General features: G+C 34.9%; 1 protein-coding gene across 1 annotated transcript in view; it reads right to left on the bottom strand.

Moving 5' to 3' along the window:
• The window catches only part of LOC124637653 (beta-arrestin-1-like), a 109,608-nt gene extending 104,712 nt beyond the window's left edge, over window positions 1-4,896 (bottom strand). Inside the window, exon 1 of the mRNA XM_047174275.1 lies at window positions 4,509-4,896. The gene's annotated coding sequence lies outside the window, so the exon portion shown is untranslated. The remainder of the gene's footprint in view (window positions 1-4,508) is intronic.
• Between the last annotated feature and the right edge of the window lie 8,741 nt (window positions 4,897-13,637).

Raw genomic sequence — 13,637 nt, 5'->3', positions numbered from 1 at the left:
ACAGAAATCAACTTCTACACAATTGGCCAAGCCTATGTTTGGCAAACAACCCTGCAATCAGACCTAAATCTACACTAATCGATTTTCCCAGCTTAACATCATCAATTCCGCTAGCAAGAATAGCCGTAAACAATTTCCCTAAAAGATCAATACAGATTAAATAATAAAGCCTTCTAGTTAGAAGCTTGGCTAACTCCCTCGAGCAATCATGGACAATTACTTGTACTGCAAAGTAGATGCAAAGTAGGAGCAAGTCTAGAGATTAGTATAGTACCAGGTATTTGCTGCAAAAGGTAATATTGTTAATAGAATAAAGTGTTTTTGTTTGAAGTGTTGGAAATCTGGTCTGATGATTAGCTTAATGTTTATGGAAACAATCTAAAATAATTCATTTATGCAAATATATCGACATGTACAATTCCTTGCCAATCCATAAATGTAAACGCGTATTGGGAAATTCAACTTTTTGGGCATAAAATGAAAGGAACTTATTGTGACTAAAAATTTACTTTAAAATATTTAAGACATTTCAATTGTTAATACTGTTCCAATTTGAAGAGAGTATTGTAAATGTTCTGTATACAAAAGTCCAAAATTCAGTATCAACAACATATTTTTCGTAAGACCTTAAAACGCTCTAGGCCACTTAAGCATTTATGACAAGGAGGAAAAATAAATACAGAGTAGAAACGGCTTATCGCTATCAGAAAACAGGCAGCAATTTTGTAGGACAATCTTACGAAATAGGATATATTAAATGATAAGGTTTCATATAATAAATACAAATAAAGTCTTGTACAAGAGCTCAATCTTCCTTGTTTTTCTTGAATAATCTTGAATGCTAGCTCTCACTCGCCTCCAGACTAGAGTTTTTCTCATGTATTCAGTACTTTTTCGAAATTATACAGAGTAAAAACAAGCATGGAGAAAAGTCATTAACTAGCTGTTCATTTGGAGAGAAAATAAACAGTAGAAGATGTTGTAATAGACAAAACCGTACCCGGAAAAATATAGTCTTTGTTACTCGCTTTTCAACAGTGAAAGATTTTTTCTATTCGACGAATCAAATAAACAAACAAATAAAATGTTTTCCTCTTTATTATATTATAAAGCAGATCGAATAAAATCCAAGTTTTAGTACATAGGAAAAAACCATAAATGAACCCCAGAGAATTTTATATTCCCCAACGATACACGATAAGGGAGCCATCTCATCTTGAATGGAAAGACAATACTTACAAAATCAATGTTTGAACATCCCTCGCGTTAACAGCCGTGCCCTGAAATCATCCCTACGGACCGTTTCCGACACGACAAGATTTGATTACAACATGGAGAACAAAAAACGAACGGAGGTATCATACTGAAGCTGCGGGATTGTTCGAAAGAGTGACCGCGGCCCTGGTACATCAAGGGCTTAAGAAGGAACATGATGGGTTTTAGTCAGTAAGAGTCTGACACTTCCTCACGCTGCTAACCCACAGCGGGAGGGGTCATTTATTGACTTCCTATAAAAAAGGTGCTATGTCGGAAAATCTCTTGACAAAAAGAGGGAGTTCGGGACACGAGAAACGTTACTGCCCTTATTCGCCTTCTTTGAAACCCGCCCATTTTTTGAATACCAAAAATCGTAGTAGAAATCTCAGAGAACCAGATCGCCTTGACAGTAGACTTTGAAACTGATCGTTTTGGTCATGCCCACTGTATGTATTTGACCTAGAAGGCGTCTGATCTACCTGGCTTATGGCATCGCCGCTCATCTTTCTTTACTCCGTGGAGTACAGGGACCACCGTCTGTCTTATAAACGGATCCGGTTCGGAAATATTCAGATGAACAAAGCCTATGAGGTTACGGTTATTGGTGAATAATTTATGTTTTTTTTTTTATATTGGAGAGGGTAAAAGACGGATACTCTTTTTTGCAACAAAATTTATGATTTTTGATGCTTTTTCTCGGATTTTGTGTTAAATTGAATTTAAAACTATCAAAAAATTATGCGTCTACAATGTTCAAATCTAGTTAAAAGTTTGATCAAAACCTAATATTTAAACACTATTAACATCAAAATGTTTTTATCACAGTTTATAATTTGTTTACTTGTCATCAGAATCCTAAGCCTAAGTAATGGAAACATTAAACTGTTATGTCTTCATTTATACTAATATTATAAAGCATTTTGTTGGTTTATGAACGGGCTGATCTCAGGAACTACTGGAAAGATTTGAAAAATAAAGTTCAATAAGTCAAGCAATAGCGCGTGCTCGGAGTAGTTTCCCCGGGACACAGGTGAAGCAACTGGTGAATCCTATTTTACACTAAAAACTGTTGAATTGCATTACGTAGGTATACATACCTATAAACATTTAGATAAAGGTAAAAACTACAATAAAACAAAAATAAAAGTACTCCAATCTATTGTTATCAGAATAAACATAAAACAGTTTAGATATTTACGTTCATATTCCACTCACCGAAAAACAAAAACCGATTAATATTAATGGCTTTAAGATAAACGTTCTTTTGAATAAAACATCTTCATTATGGCCCTTTGAATTTTTTTACATTATTACAAGTCAATTTAACTATGGACAACTTTGTCAACATAGGATAAAAGAAAATATAAATGAGTGAAACAAACTTAGTTATTTTCTTGTAAAGTTTATTTTCTTGATTGACAAATTGAGTCATCATTTGCCTAGCCTTTTCTCAACTATGTTGGGGTCGGCTTTCAGTTTAACCAGATGCAGCTGAGTACCAAGTGTTTTACAAGAAGCGACTGCCAATCTGTCCTCCTCAACCCAGTTACCCCGGGCAACCCAATACACATCGATAAGAGACTGGTTATCTGACTTACTGGCTTCTGACTACCCGTAACGACTGTCAAAGATGAATGAAAGCATGAGTAAAATATGAAATTATATTCGCTAGAGATATTTTGAACTGCATTAAAATAATGCTGAAAGCCATGAATAAATTTTGTTATTAATGTAACTATTCAAAATGCATTTCTGTCCAAAAGCGTCGTTACCAAAACACTGACTGCAATAGCCGCTAGACGGAATATTTAATGATAGAAGATAGATGGTATTTAAGTCTTGCTACAGAACATTTTAAATGAGAGAGTCTGATAACCAGTCTTCCCCGGGTAGCTGGGTTGAGAAGGTCAGATAGGCAGTCGCTCCTTATAAAACACTGGTACTCAGCTGCATCTGGTAAGACTGGAAGCCGATCCCAACATATATAGTTGGGAAAAGGCTGGGCAGATGACGATGATGAATTTTAAATGCAGATTTTTGTTATTTGAATAGTTTAATTCAATATTTGCGTTTCTATGTTTGAACGAAAAGTAAACAGCATCAATTACTACCTAAATACTTTACCAGTAACCTAAAGTACACAAGTACAATTTCCAAGAAAAAAATTATAAGTTTATTTTACTACGTCCCAGTAATAAATTAAATAAGTCTCCTAAGTTTCACGGTCCATTAAGAGGTCTGAAATCAACTTCAAAGATCGCCATTGTTCGTCGAAGTTCAAATTCTTTGGGCCAGCACTCTTATCTTAATTTGACCTCAAACTGAAGAATGCTGAGTTTCAGCCACTTCTAAAACAATGAAGTTTTGACTAAGATCGTTTAAGATAGAGTCCTGCTAATTTAGGATTAGCTAGAGTGTTTTGTTATTAGGCATTTTACTTAGTAAAATGATGATATTGCTGAATTTAGAAGTACGTTTTTGTTTTGTCATTGTTCAAATGATGTTAGCGTTTAAAATGTAATAAATACAGGGTTTTCAGGATGTTTGGTCATCGCACGACGAAGCAACCATTTAGTAAGATGCTTGTTTATTACGGACGCCGCTCGGACCGAAAAGATAACCATTAGCAACAGTTAGTAAGGTCATCAATATAGTCGAGGTTTACGTTTATCTCCAAATGACAAATGGTCATCGCCGCTTTCTAAATTAACTTTTCCTGAACTTAAACTTATATCTTGCCGTTCGTTTTTGGCTGAAACAGAGCAGATAGTAAGAGCCTGCAGACTTTCAGCCGGCCGATATTTTAATCAGGTACAGAAATCAGTACGGAGATGGCAATGTGCACATTATATCGATCAGTGTCCGGCTATATCAGGCCGACTAAAATTTTTGATTGGATTCACGTAAAAATAAACTGAGAGCCTACCCATAGGCCACTATCAGCCAACATTTTAGTCTGCAATGTGCGGGAATGATATATCGAAGTTAATTCCCGAAGGATTTTCTTCAGAACTAATATTATATGAGATAGGTCTAAAATATTGTTTGTTCGCCAACTTATTATTAAATCACCTGAACCGTGTGGTAGAAACATTTGCTTCTGGGATTAGATAAATTAGATAAAAACCCCACGTTTGTAGTTATCTAATACTGATATGATTAAACGAAGAATGATGAATGACGTAGCCAATTTTTGTCAATATTTAAAAGGCGAGTTGTTTCTATAAATTAAATGATAAAAATATTTTTACCTTTTCGCTGAAAAATCAATGCTTCCACTGAAGTTCCACTTCACTGAGAGTATTTTAAATTTCACATAACCATTTCACACAGTTCTTTGAAAATCATACGATTTATTAATTTTATAACACACACTTATAAATAGTTCAATAAACAACACTACAAATAAAAACTAATTTGAAAGTTAATCACCTCAAAAAATTAAAATAACCGAAAAACATCCATTCGAAGAAACCCAAACTAAAGTTTTCCACTCACTTTTGAAAATTCAAAAAATAATGCTCAAAAAAGTTTTCAAACCATTTTTAATTAATACTAAACACTAGAATATTAAATACAGATTTAATTCGACGTATACTCCGACCGCGAGAACGCGTAAAACGTGCTGCGAAACGTGCGCACGCCAAGAGCTTTCAAGCCCGACTGAAGTGAAAACTATACGGCTGAAACTTCAGTATGCAACAAGTACATATATTTATATACTCGTACATTCACGAACATAAATGATAACGACACGTGGGCTTACTAAGCTCGCCTGTACTTTACCCTAGGTTATTGCATTGCTTTTCATAATTTGCTTTCAGATTTTAATGCAGCTAATATTAATATTCTGCGAGTTTGTTCATAGACTTTGTTGCGGTGAGAGCAACATTAATGAATAAAGTTTATTAAAATTGCATGCAGCCTTTGTGATAGAAATTGTGTTTTTGAATAGTAGATAAAAGAGTCGGTAACAAATTAAATTTTGAAATGACATAGGTTGCGATGTGTATTTTGTGTTTCGATTTTTATTTTTGTTTCAAACAAAGGGTAGCTAGTTATTTTGTTTTAAACTTATATTAGGATATAATTTACTTTTATGAGACTCTAAAACAAGCAAACAAATCGTTTTCTTGAAAAAAATATTGTTAATAGGCCATATAAAACACTAGGAAACATGGCTTACTATAAAAATACCAGAAATTTGTTGCTTGTCAAAACCGTTTACCATTATTAGATACCTACCATTTAAAGCTAGCCTTTTAATCAACCAAATCCACGCACTTAAAGTACACATCACACTCAAGACTAAACAGTCGGCCGACAGTTGGCCCAATTGCCGTTTTTTTTAACATGTATTCAATCAAGGTTGTCAGTCGGTTTGATAGCGGCCGGTTTCTGTGTGCGTACTACTATTCCATTGGCAATTGATTCACTCGTGCATCGGACAGCACGCTAATGTCGGTCCTGCGCCTAATCTCTCTCTGGTCGTGTCGGATTGCCGTCCCATCGGGCTATGAGAGTGAAGGAATAGTGAGTGCTCTGCGCAAATGCTTGTGCACTATATATCCCGCGCAGCCGCCGTAGCCGATAATCGGCTAGGAGGACATCATCATCATCATCACTACCATTCAATTCAAACTGATTTACAAGCGATCAAACTGTCGGCGACTAAAAAGTCTGTAGTGTACTCTTAATCAACCAGAATACACGAATTTTGCACTAAAATATGATTTCATGTGCGTTAGTCGTTTACCTACCGCAAATGGCCACTATTATGAACATCGTCTAGACTGGACTATATTTCAATACCATAACGGTTTGAACGTTTAACTAATATGAAGCTCGGAAATATATTTAGGTACTAAGAAAAACATATTTATGTAGGTATTGACTAAGAAAAATGTATTTTTAGAATCATTTTTGGATGGAAAGAGTTTATATTGGTTATAAACAAGGTTTTATTGAAATTGAAGAAATTATTTATGTTTTGAATTGTTTGCGTAGTTTTTCCAGTTTTTTTTTCAATAGAGTAGGTACTGTCATAAAAATCTTAGAAGCATCCCAAAATATCTGTGGTCGATTTGGTCATCGACTACTAGCTGTGATAAGATTGTCAGGGTACAATGAACAGTAACTAATCGTACCTACAGAATATATACTTACCAATGGGAACTACATTAAAGTTTGTGTAATTTTATAAGCATAAGTTTTGAAACATCTTATATGTAGTATTAAAGTATGCGTAATGGTTCCGATGCTGCGAATAAACGATTTTCCCAAACACCGGGATTCTTTCCTTTTCTTTTCTAAACACCGGGATATTTTCACTACTGTACCTAACACCTAAAAGTAAATAAAAATACAAAAAAAAAAAACATAAATAAAAACCCACAAGTGCGCGCGTTATGGTCCAAACGACCCCAGTAGGCGAGTGTCACATTATTTGCGGAGTAAAAGAGACGATGGTTATTATTTATGAGGGTATTAAAGACCTGAAGCGTTGTATTATGTAAGGGCAGTGTAGGGTTATGTGGAACGATCGTCATTTGTCACTCGAGAGTAGTTTCGGGTTTATTTTATTAGCAAAATAAGTGATGGAGTAATTTTATGGTTTGTTATGTTTTATTAACAAAAATGTAATGTAAGTAGGCAATTAAACATTTTTTTTTTATGCTCGGTCTCTAATTTTGATTCTGTGCCTAATTAGAAACATCTGAAAATATTTTCTGTCTACATCCTACAAAAAGTGTTTTCGAACCATATATCTTTAGAACCAGGGTATTTTAAATTGGAAAGCTTCCAAAATAGGCCTGTCCACCTACATCAAGAATAAAAAGGGCATTAGGTACCATACAATGGAATAACAGTAAAAAATATCTAGACGGATCTGTCATTCAAGGGTTTATATATAAAACGTGAAAAATAAAACAGATAAAAAATACTAATTTTAACCTATTTCTTATACATAGATAGGTTTGATGTATTTTACTGACGATAAATTCTGTCAGAGACCATCTCTTCTGTCAGAGAGTGAATTTAAACAATAAGCCTATCGTGTTTGTAACGTTAAAAAAACTTCATGATAATAAATAATAAGAAATAATAGTTAGCTATACTAACTTCAACCAATTTAATCATAAGATATGAATATGTTCGCAATAGTACGAAAAACTATTAGTTCTTACGATAGCTCTTAATAGTGTCACTCAACGAAGATTGATTATATCTTATAGCTTTAAACGTTTTACATTTTGCTTAGATTGTAAAATTGATTTATTACGCTTTATTGAAGCTTTTGCATCCCAAAACACGATACATATATATAGGATAGTAATACATAGGTAGGTATGTCAGCTCCAGTTATTGTATGTGAAAAGCATGAATTTTCACCAAAATATTATTCAACAACAGCTAAGAAGATTTATGGCCTAAAATAGGTAGTTTCAATGCTGCCAAACCCTAGGTTATTACGTATTGTTAGGCTCAAATCGATAACTATAGAGGATGTCCTTCGACCTTTCAACAGAGACTGACAAAAGGGGCCTAGTGCGAATAAATTCCTACAGGATACCTAATACCTATCAGGACTTTAAAAATTGTTAGACTAGAAAAGATTTATGAGCTGGAAATCCTCTTGATTTTTTTTTCGTAATGCGATAACCGATTTACTACTTACTACTTTATAAAAGACTAGCCGTTTTCCCTACTAACTACTGCCCGTAGCGAGATAATGTAGCTATAATCTATGTTCCTCGGGAAGGGAAGAGTGTAGGTTTATATCAGTGAAAGAATTTTTCACATCGGTTCAGTAGTTTCAGAACTATTACGGAACAAAGAAACAAACATTGGATGTTTGTTAGAATAGAAGATTACCATATAAAAATCTGTGAAAAGATAATCGAGGCGTGTGTTTACCTTACTTATTTTTATTGTCACCCTTTTGTCGCGGCTTAAAGCGCCTGCCGAATAAAAAATGCAAAACGCAATAACGTCATCTAGTGAAAAATTGCCTTCATCGTGCATGCAGGCGCTTAGCTAAACTCACCTTTTTATATGTAAGAGTAGCACACTGCAGACTAAACAGTCGGTCGATAGCTGACCCGATGGTTGACAAAAAAAATATTAAAGAGATCTCGATTCCAATCAAACTTTTCAGCCGGTCTGGTAACGGCAAAATAGGTACCTGAGTGCTGATTCCGAGTTTTGTAAGTTTACGCGCTCGATACGTAATTATAACTTGGCTGAAGTAAAGAGTCGTATGCTACATGTCATGATTAGTATATAGCACGTTCATTCTTTTTTCCGGATAATGACGTTTACTATTTCGCAAGTGAGCGCGTTTATAGTACGACCAAGTTCCGATGACAGCCTTTATGAAATAAACATGTCAAAAATGAATACTACGTAATTAAGTTGTATGATAATTTACGCATCGAGAAAGTTAACTTGCAAAACTCGCACTAGGCACTCTGAGTGCCTAGTGCGAGTTGAACAAAATTTTGCGAATGACTTCACTGTCGAGTTTAGCGAGTCAACTTCAAACGAACCGAATGCAATATTTAAGCGAGTGCGAGTTGCCATCTCGCAAATTACTCGCATCACGTTTCCTCACGGCGAATAGCGATGATCATTTTTGTTAGGTTGGTGTTCCGTTCGCTTGGTGGGATAAACCTACCAAATTTAGAAAGACGTCATTTTAGCATGTAATCGTATGGGACGACTGTCTTTCAAAATTTTTGGGGTTATTGTTTGGATGTTTTGTTTATGTTTGACGCGACGCCCGAAAAAAGTTTTTAGTTGTTTTAAATTAATTAATTTAAAATGAAGACAAGTTCTTGTCTAGCACCTGGAGTGCTAGGGAAGCTTATATATTTCTATGAGTCAGAACCTCAGTTACTTGTTCTAAATACACACTGCACATTTTTTGGGATACGTGCTTTGCTTCTCTAATTGGCCTTTGATAGGATCCAGTGGCAAAAAAGAATAAAGCGGTAAGCACCTGCAAATAAAAGAAGGAGAAAGTTTCTTCAATCATATACATACCTAGTTTTGTTTTGGAAATTGATATTGTAACTTACATGAATTGATAAATAGGTACCTTATGTTCCAAGGAAACACGTAGAGTGGATTTTAGATTTGTGCTTTGTCTCAGTTAACTGCACAAGAACTTAAAAATCTTCTTGGACAATCTATATCTATGTCTAAATTGCGTCTCCGTGAGGTGAACTAACGAATTAAAAAATGCGCAAGCCCTTGCCCCAATTCTGGCGCTTTTGTTGCGTTCATCTTGGGCCTTTGCGGCCGCAAACATCCTCCGAGCAAAGAAAAAGCGTCCTGCCATATTTTTGGTATTATTTTCACTAAATAAAAACTTAATTGTTGATATACGAATATCTCCTCACTTCACTTTCACCACAAAAATCTTCGTGAGAACTTTTTGATTAAATTCGATCGCGTTTGTATTTATTTACTATTCGATCTGTCAAAATCTGAATCTCGCACGCATCACGGCAGAAATAAACCAATCCCGTGCCTGTCACGTTCACTTGAGAGTCCGAGCGATTCGATTTCGAAAATTTGTAAACTGGCACTCGCTACTTTAGGTTCCAATTTTTGACACTAGGCGGAGCTGTTTTTGTTCCATACAAATCTTAGTATACGCGCTCTCATGTGAGTCCGTAAATAAATTCACGAAAACTCGCACTAAGCACTCAGGTCTTTGTAATGTGCGTAATACCATAATCTTGATACTGATTTACGAGTCCGAACAAACTATCGGCCGACTATATATTTTCCAGTCATCGGGTTAACTGTCGGCCAACTGTTTGGTAAAAAAAGTATTTAAGGAAAATCTTGATTCCAATCGACGTTTTCAGTTGGATGCTGGCTAAATACCTGATCTTTGTTATGTGCGTACTGCCATTCATCTTCATACTGATTTATGAGCCCGAAAAACTGTTGGCCGACTAAAAGTTTGCAGTGTGCTCTTAGCTTTACTCACGTTTTTTATACAAAACAGTAGATAACGCTCCGTCGGAACCCTGTATTATATGTAATATTTCTTGTAGCACGGTGTTATCGCAGCTCTGCTTAAAATATAGGTGTATTTTTTACACACGAATATTTTGTATATTAGATGATATGAATCTACAAAGTCTTAGGTGAAGGCAGGTAAGTAGACATATTACAGGTTCTATGAGTTCGTTGAACCTTGAATAAAAATAATTGTTTTAGGTAGGTAGCTGTTTTCGTGGTTTCGCCAGCTTCCTTTGGGAAATACTTCCTAAACGCGAATAAAATCGCGGAGAATGTAGCATCATAAACAAAAGTTAAAGAGTTTCTTTAATCACGCTATCAGTTTTTGAGAAACGTAAATAGGAATAATTTATAAGTACGTTTGTATTGTGCTGTCCAATGTTCCGCAACACTTGCACATTGAAAAACCTAATTTGACTGCCACTGCCACTGACAAAATATGGAGACTAAAATTTTAGATTGATTGCCATCGACTCGCCAAGAAGAAGAGAAGAATCAATCCTCTTCATAATCATTTATAGACTTATATTATTTCGGTAACATAAACTGTGGTTAGGTCAGGTACTGCAAGAGCTATTTTGAGGGTTCTTACTTAAGTAAGCCTTTAGAAATCAAGCTGTCTTATAAAACTGATCCCATTATAAATACTTAGCCAACAACATAGAAGTTTGTTGTGTACATTAACAAAGGCGTATGTTCCCCTTCTTTCTCCCTCAACTTAATTCCGATACCTAGTTGATTAAACTTTATTAATATGTAACAAGGGTGTTAGAGTTTACAATTTATGCCTTTCATAATAAATTGTCAGAAAAACCCTTTATGCCGTTGATTAAGTTTTGAACTTGCAATGTTGCTGCTTGTGTCTCGAATTAACCTCACTGGCTTTACTGGGAACAATGTATTACTTAGTTAATTTATGCGTTAATATTATATACCTATTTTTAGATATTGTATTTTTTAAATTTATCTTTACCTACCCATATTATATAAAGATTTTGCTTGAAGGCGCTATTCTTGGGACCTACAGAATCTATTTGAAAACTGCTTTCAGGTTTAGATAAGGTACTATTTACATACATATACAAGTTAGTGTGCACAGTAGGTATGTATAGTTCCCATAAAACTCAGTTGAAACAGCTGGCGGCACCTAATATGTTTTAAACGTTAGAAATTACGTGTAGGTACCTATTCAGTATTCATATTTTATTTAAACCATGTTCGCACACATTATTTCGTCATTCAGTGTTTTTACTAAAAGCACTTACCTACTATCCACATATAGGTGATATTGCCAAAATTATAATAGACCAAAAAAATTAAACAGTAAAACCTATGATGCTACCATTTTGTGAATGACATTCATATTTGTATACGAACCGACACATTTACTTAATTAAACCTTATTTTCATCTAGTAATATCGATCCTACAAATAAATAACCCATTACAGAAAATTATTTGTTTACCTAAATCGGTATTATTTATAACTAGCTTCCGCCCGCGGCTTAGCCCGCGTCAAGTTCGGTCATTTCGCGTTTCCAAGAGAACTCTTCATAAGTCCGGGATAAAAACTACCCTATGTTCCTTTTCAAGGTTAACTTTATCTCTGTACCAAATTTTATTAAAATCAGTTCTGTGGTTTAGACGTGAAAGCGTAACAGACAGACAGACAGAGTTACTTTCGCATTTATACCTAATATTAGTAGGGATGTCCAACTTACCGCAGGCAATGTTTCTTTGTAATAATATATAATTGGTTCAGTTTCATGAAATTGATTACATCCTTAATCATTTTAATGCAAGAAGTAAAAGTTAATCAACATGCAGTTTCCTTTGGAGGCAATGAATCAACTGTCAGTACTGTATTGTGCAGGAACTCTAAATCATGCAATTCGATGATTATAGAGCAAAGTCAGGCCGTGAACCATAGCATTGTAAAAACTGCGATTAGAATACCGGATTTTTCATGCTGCCGGAATTTTTCGTTTTCAAATGATTTTTTTTATTCGAATATGTAAACAAAATTATTTACATTAAAAGTTATTTTAAACATACAGCTTAAAGTATACATAAATTTCAATATTTAGCATCAGAAATTATATTTTATTTATGGTGTTATGTTTCGCTCAATATGTCCCATGGCCTCGAGCACATTACCTAATAATCTGCTTATTTTGGGTATTATATGAATATATATGGTGAAATATGGAGGAAATTGGTTGGAAGGCACGTTCTTCAATGCTTTCGCTGCACCACATAAGAATTATAATACTTTTGTATTTAATATTAAAATAAATATTGTTACTTATGTTATAAACAAAATAGATAATAAATAAAAGAGTCGTGGTGGCCTAGTGGGTAAAGGACCAACCTCAAGTACGAGGGCGCGGGTTCGATCCCAGGTCAGGCAAGTACCAATGCAACTTTTCTAAGTTTGTATGTACTTTCTAAGTATATCTTAGACACCATTGGCTGTGTTTCGGATGGCACGTTAAACTGTAGGTCCCGGCTGTCATTGAACATCCTTGGCAGTCGTTACGGGTAGTCAGAAGCCAGTAAGTCTGACACCAGTCTAACCAAGGGGTATCGGGTTGCCCGGGATACTGGGTTGAGGAGGTCAGATAGGCAGTCGCTTCTTGTAAAGCACTGGTACTCAGCTGAATCCGGTTAGACTGGAAGCCGACCCCAACATGATTGGGAAAAGGCTCGGAGGATGATGATGTTATAAACAAAATAGAATTATCATCATCATCATCTTAGCCATAATAGAATTATAAATTCATTTAATTTCTTTTATAACTCTGTAGTGTCACTATTAGGTACTAAAGCATAGTTATATCTAGAATGACGCATAATACTATTTATTGCTCAAACTACTCATGAATCATAATTTTCACATGTGTTCCTCACACATAAACCTACCTACGCCTATTTACCCAATATTTTGGAGGAATTTTCTCATTACTTTCTAGGGACGCATTAACGGGTAAGAAATGGGCATGATTGCCGATTATCGGCAATACGGCTATGAGCGTTAGTCATAATGTGCTAGACATTTTGCAAACACGACCCTTTGGATATACGGTTATTTTTATGAGGGTTTTGTAGATAACCAGGTTTTTCATAATGTCACACGAGATAATGATAGAATAGTAGCAAAGAAGTTGCCTGTAGATACCAATGTTCCTCATCAGGAGGACCAATACATTTAATAGTACTGAAAGATGTTTAGGATTAAAAATTTAAATAAACATAATGGAGATTTTTGTTAATATCAAGCGGTAAAGTTATTTTAATCATTTTGAACATAAACAAAATGAAATAAAAATAATTGTAATTCGA

This window comes from Helicoverpa zea, chromosome 2, assembly GCF_022581195.2.
Source record: "Helicoverpa zea isolate HzStark_Cry1AcR chromosome 2, ilHelZeax1.1, whole genome shotgun sequence".
Taxonomy (NCBI): domain Eukaryota; kingdom Metazoa; phylum Arthropoda; class Insecta; order Lepidoptera; family Noctuidae; genus Helicoverpa; species Helicoverpa zea.
Note: the sequence above shows the minus strand (reverse complement) of the source record. Positions and strands in the feature narration are given on the sequence as shown.